General features: G+C 41.7%; 1 pseudogene; it reads left to right on the top strand.

Moving 5' to 3' along the window:
- The first annotated feature begins 2,848 nt into the window (after window positions 1-2,848).
- On the top strand, window positions 2,849-4,173 carry LOC140628384 (keratin, type I cytoskeletal 18 pseudogene; annotated as a pseudogene).
- The last annotated feature ends 2,469 nt before the right edge of the window (window positions 4,174-6,642 follow it).

The raw sequence follows: 6,642 nt of genomic DNA, 5'->3' as shown, positions 1-6,642 counted from the left end.
TGGGATATATGAACTCTTTGTATATTTTGGGTATTAGATATATGATTTGCAAATATTTTCTCCCATTCTGTAGGTTCCCTTTTCACTTTGCTGATGGTTTCCTTTGCTGTGCAGAAGCTTTTTAGTTTGGGACTCTGGAAATTTTTAAAATTTGGGAATACACACAAAGGGGCAGAAGGTGGTTGGGGCTAAGTTACTGTGGGAAACACTTTAAAAATATGTACTATAACAGACCTGAATTCCTAAGTCATATTCTAGATTTCCTACTTCAGAACTACCAGGGGAAATTCTCAGGAAATATTTCAAGACAGTTCCTGATATCCTGTTACTGATATCTTCAAGAGCTGCTATAGTTTTTGCTTCTCCTGTGGCTAATTTGTTCTACTCTTCTCCCAAATATTTGAACTACACTTTTATTCTAATAAATTACTTTTAGTCTCTTCTAATTAGGATTAATCTTTATAGTTTAATATCACGACTTCCAGAAACAAGACCCAAGAAAATATATCTGTAATAGTTTATTGAGCTAAGACGAAAGCCAGTAAGATGCCAATTCAGATTCCAGAATGGTAAACTAGCAGACTGTGTCATGGAGTATAGAATAACCTAAAGAAGTTTTCTTGAGGTATCCTGAGGCAATGAGCCCACTGAAGGTGAAGTTCTTCTGGGAGGCCAGGTAACTGCTGCTAGAAACTAATTTAAATGGGATGGTCTAAGATGATTCTTTTTGACTGATCAGATAAAGCTCAAATCTCAAAATTTTCCCTCAAGGCATGTAATAAAACTCAGGACTATTACCTGATCGCTTTTTCACACATACACACACACACACACACACACACACACACTGCTATAAACCAAACACAAAGATTAATGGAAAGTTTCAATAATAACTGTTGCTGGAGCAAATTAAGTGATAAAGTTGCCACAGTAATTAGGAAAGAGTAAAATACTAATAATTACAACAGTGATACATGGTTAGATACAGAAAACAGAGATAACTCCAACAAATGCTCAGAAGTTCTTACAGGCATGCTTTTCATGCCTAAAGAAGTCATTTATCCCTTGCAACTAAAACCTAATACTCTCCCCAAATGTGCTTCCTTTCACTAGGGTTAGACAAGTATTAGCGGTCGTGTTCTCCAGGAAGGAGACTTTGAGATAGATATGCAGGGTGTTTGTTAATGAGTGACTTTAGGATCAACACCGTGATGCAGGCCCAGTCTTAGCCAAGGCCATGAGGAGCTCTAGAGCTAGACTAGCCCTTCAGATTATCTTTAGTTTTGCCAAGATGATAGAACCATTCACGTTGGGATCCCTGGGTGGCGCAGTGGATTGGAGCCTGCCTTTGGCCCAGGGTGCCATCCTGGAGACCCGGGATCGAATCCCACGTCCGGCCCCTGGTGCATGGAGCCTGCTTCTCCCTCTGCCTATGTCTCTGCCCCTCTCTCTCTGTGTGTGTGACTATCATAAATAAATTTTAAAAAATTAAAAAAAAAAAAGAACCATTCACGTGAACTGAAGCTGTTCAGTGGAGAACACAGACTGAGTTTGTAGTGTGGTTTACGGGAGTACTTGGAAGCAGAGTTTACCAGGGAGCCTGGGGTGTCACAAAGGAGGGTGCAAGTTCTAATGCCCGTTAGCTACCCATAGCAATGCTGTCTGACAAAGTTCTGCCTGTGTTTGGATGCTTTCCATAAAAGTTATCAAGGTTGGAAATTTTGAAATAAAACTGATTTAAATTTACAAAAAAAAGAGATGATCGTACCATTATACTTCTGCATTAATCCGCCATTGAATGTGGGCTGTCCTGTGAAGGGGCATGCTCCTCAGCCAGGCAGATCTCTGAACCTAAGGAATCTCTGAAGAGATGGACAACAAAAGCATGTTTGCTGATATAGTAGCTAAATCATCAGGTCCTCCCTCAGAGGGATCTGGGAATTGCATCTATGTGCTCATCATAGTCCATCCCTTGTGCTGCTTAGATTCACTTCATATATATTTCAGATGCCGTTCCTCCAGGATTCTGGTGAACCTCTCTTCCTGGAGGAAACATAGAAAAAGGTTGGTGGGATGAACCACTCACAGTGCTCCAGTTGGTTTCAAGGTCACAGCTGATACACATTTCCTCCTCCACGCTTGTTCTAGATTCCTTTCACTCTAAAATCATAACTCGGCCGGTGTTTATGACTTTCCTGGTGACATACGCAAACCATAATTCACTTTGTCACCATTCCATTTTCTGGTCTAGATTGCTGAATTTATTATTACAACGGGAAAAGCAAGTAATCAAGAGTGACCCTGGATGATCACTTGGAAACACACATATTCCCCTGTCCCCATGATGTAAAAGAGCCCCACATCCTTCTGATGATCATGGTCATTTATCCATGGCAAGTTCTTAACTCCTCTTCTTGTTTGCTGTTTCTTTTGCACAAGGAGACAGGAGTGCCAAGGTAGCAGTCACAGCTTATGACTCAATGTTACTCTTCATGTGTCCTCTGGCAGAAGTATTCCTCCTTTATTTTTTTTTATTTTTTTTTAATTTTTTTTTTTTTTGTATTCCTCCTTTAGAACCGAAGACCTTTAAACCAGCAAAGTCCAGATTTGTAGGGATCAGATGTGTGTATTTTACAAGTGGAGTCACTTGGATTAATAATAAGAACTTCACAGTATCCAGTCCTACGTATTTTTCCTACAGACAACTATATAAATGTCCTTGATTCAAGGTATAAAAGGTGTCCTGAAGATACCACCGCATTCTTAAATAGTATCATCCCTAATTGGCATTTAAGATGTATTTTAAAGAAGGTTTCCAGGTCCCTGGCCCGAGCCTGAGCTCTGGCCTCCCGAGTCGCCCTCTGGCTCTCCGAGCAGCATGAGCTTCACCGCCCGCTCCACCTTCTCCTCCAACTACCGGTCCCTGGGCTCCGTGCAGGTGTCCAGCCACCGGGTCCGGCCCATCAGCAGCAGCGCGGCCAGCGTCTATGCAGGCGCAGGGGGCCCGGCAGCGGGGATGGCCGGGGGTCTGGCGGGCATAGGGGGCACCAGGGTGAGAAGGAGACCATGCAAGACCTGAATGACCACCTGGCCTCCTACCTGGAGAGGGTGAGGAGCCTGGAGGCTGATAATCAGAGACTGGAGGTGAAAATTCGGGAACACCTGAAGAAGGGCCCCCAGGTCAGAGACTGGGGGCATTACTTCAAGACCATCGAGGACCTGAGGGCTCAGATCTTTGCAAGTGCTGTGGACAATGCCCGCATCGTTCTGCAGATTGACAAGGCCCGGCTCGCTGCTGACGATTTCTGAGTCAAGTATGAGACGGAGCTGGCCACGCGCCAGTCCGTGGAGAGCGACATCCATGGGCTCTGCAAGGTCATTGATGACACCAATGTCACTGGGCTGCAGCTAGAGACAGAGATCAAGGCTCTCAAGGAGGAGCTGCTCTTCATGAAGAAGAACCACGAGGAGGAAGTAAAGGGTTTACAAAACCAAATCGCCAACTCTGGGTTGACGGTGGAGTTGGATGCCCCCAAATCTCAGGACCTCAGCAAGATCATGGCAGATATCCGGGCCCAGTATGATGAGCTGGCTCAGAAGAACCGGGAGGAGCTGGACAAGTACTGGTCTCAGCAGATCGAGGAGAGCACCACAATGGTCACCACACAGACCACTGAGATCGGAGAAGCTGAGATGACCCTCACGGAGCTGAGACCAGCCCAGTCCTTGGAGATCAACCTGGACTCCATGAGAAACCTGAAGGCCAGCTTGGAGAACAGCCTGAGGGAGGTCGAGACCTGCTACGTGATGCAGATGGAGCAGCTCAACGGGGTCCTGCTGCACCTGGAGTCAGAGCTGTCCCAGACCCGGGCAGAGGGGCAGCACCAGGCCCAGGAGTACGAGGTCCTGCTGAACGTCAAGGTCAAGCTGGAGGCTGAGATTGCCACCTACCATGGCCTGTTGGAAGACGGGGAGGACTTCAGTCTTACTGACGCCCTGGACAGCAGCAACTCCTTGCAGACCATCCAGAAGACCACCACCCGCAAGATCGTGGACAGCAAGGTGGTGTCTGAGACCAACGACACCAAAATTCTGAGGCGTTGAGGCAGCAAAACAGGGTACCCTTTGAGGAGCAGGAGGCCAATAAAAGGTTCAGAGGTAAAAAACAAAACAAAACAAAACAAAAACAATAAAAAATAAAGAAGGTTTCCAATGTTTTATTTTTATTCATTTTTTAAGATTTTATTTAAATTCCAGTTAGTTAACATACAGTGTTATATAAGTACCAAGTGTACCATATAGTGATTCAAAACTTCCAAAACCCAGTGCTCCTCACAAGTGAACTCCTTAATCCCCATCACCTTTTTCACCCATCACCCCCACCTCCCCTCTGGTAACTATCAGTTTGTAGTCTATAGTTAAGAGTCTGTTTCTTGGTTTGTTTTTCTCTCTTTTCCCATTGTTCATTTGTTTTATTTCTTAAATTCCACATATGAGTGAAATCATATGGCATCTGTCTTTCTCTGACTGACATATTTCACTTAGCATAATACTCGGTAACTCTGTCCATGTCATTGCAAATGGCAAGATCTCATTCTTTTTCATGGCTAAGTAATATTCCATCACACACACATCATCATCATCATCATCTCATCTTTATCCATTCATCAACTGATGGACACTTGGGCTACGTCCGTAATTTGGCTATTGTTGATAATGCTGCTATACACATTGGGATGCATGTATCCCTTTGAATTATTATTTTTGTATTCTTTGGATAAATACCTAGTAGTGCTGGATCTTGGTTAGTTCTATTTTTAACTTTTTGAGGAAACTCCAAACTGTTTACCACAGTGTCTGCACCAGTTTGCTTTCCTGCCAACAGTGCAAAAGCATTCCCCTTTCTCCACAACCTTGTCAACACCTGCTGTGTCTTCTGTTGTTGATTTTAGCCATTCTGACAGGTGTGAGATGATATATCACTGTTGATTTGATTTGCAATTCCCTGATGATGAGTGATGTTGAGCATCTTTTCATCTTTCTATTGGACATCTGACTGTCTTCTTTGGAAAAGTGTCTATATCTTCTGCCCAATTTTTAATTGGATTGTTTGCTTTTTGAGTGTTCAGCTGTATAAGCTGTATAGATTTTGGATACTAACCTTTTAACAGATTTGTCATTTGTAAATATCTTCTCCCTTTCTATAGGTTGCCTTTTAGTTTTTCTGATTGTTTCCTTCCCTGTACAAAAGCTTTTTATTTTGATGTAGTCTGAATAGTTTATTTTTGCTTTTGTTTCCTTCGCCTTGGGAGATATATCTAGGAGGAAGTTGCTACGGCCAATGTCAAAGAGATTACTTCCTGTGAGAGATCCTTCCTATCCTAGAGATAGGATTTTTACAGTTTCCTGTGTCACATTTTGGTTTTTCGTCCATTTTGAGTTTATTTTTGTGTTTGGTGTAAGAAAGTGGTCCTGTTCCACTCATTCTTTTGCATGTTGCTGTCCAGTTTTCCCAACACCATTTGTTGAAGAAACTGTCTTTCCCCTATTTTCTTACCTCCTTTGTCAAAGATTAATTGGCCATATAGTTGTGAGTTTATTTCTTGGTTTTCTATTCTGTTCCATTGATCTATGCATCTATTTTTGTGCGAGTACCATACTGTTTTGATTACTATAGCTTTGTAATGTAACTTGAAGTCTGGAATTGTGATGCCTCTAGCTTTGCTTTTCTTTTTCAAGACTGCTTTGGCTATTCAGGGTCTTTTGTGGTTCCATACAGATTTTAGGATTGTTTGTTCTAGCTCTTTGAAAAATGCTGTTGGTATTTTGATAGGTTTGCATTAAATGTGTAGATTCCTTTAGGTAGTACAGACATTTTAAAAAGATTTGTTCTTCTGATCCACAATCATGGAACATCTTTCCATTTCTTTATGTCATCTTCATTTCTTTCATCAGTGTTTTATAGTTTTCAGAGTATGGGTCTTTCACCTCATTGGTCAGGTTTATTCCTAGGTATCTTATGGTTTTGGTGCAATTGTAAATGGGATGGATTCCTTGATTTCTCTTTCCACTACTTCATTATTGGTGTATAGAAATGCAACAGATTTCTGTACATTGATATTGTATCCTGTGACTATACTGAATTTACTTATTGGTTCTAGCAGTTTTTTGGTGGACTCTTTCTAGTTTTCTATATATAGTATCATGTCACTTGCAACTAGTGAAAGTTTTACTTCTTCCTTACCATTTGAATTCCTTCTATTGCTTTTTGTTGTCTGATTGCTGTTGACTAGGACTTCCAGTACTATATTAAATAGAAGTGGTGAGAATAGACATCCTTGTCTTGTTTCTGACTGTAGAGGAAAAGCTCTGTTTTTCCCCATTGAGGATATTAGCTGGGGGTTCTTCATCTATGGCCTTTACTATGTTGATGTGTGTTTCTTCTAAACCTACTTTGGTGAAGGTTTTTATCATGAATAGATGTTATACTTTGTCAAATTTCTGCATCTATTGAAATATTCATATGGTTCTTATCTTTTCTTTTATTAATATGGTTTATCATATTGACTGATTTGTAAATATTGAACCACACTTGCAACCCAGGAATAAATCCTACTTGATCATGGTGAATGATTTGTTTAA

This window comes from Canis lupus, chromosome X (genome assembly GCF_048164855.1).
Source record: "Canis lupus baileyi chromosome X, mCanLup2.hap1, whole genome shotgun sequence".
NCBI classification, from domain to species: Eukaryota; Metazoa; Chordata; class Mammalia; order Carnivora; family Canidae; genus Canis; species Canis lupus.
Note: the sequence above shows the minus strand (reverse complement) of the source record. Positions and strands in the feature narration are given on the sequence as shown.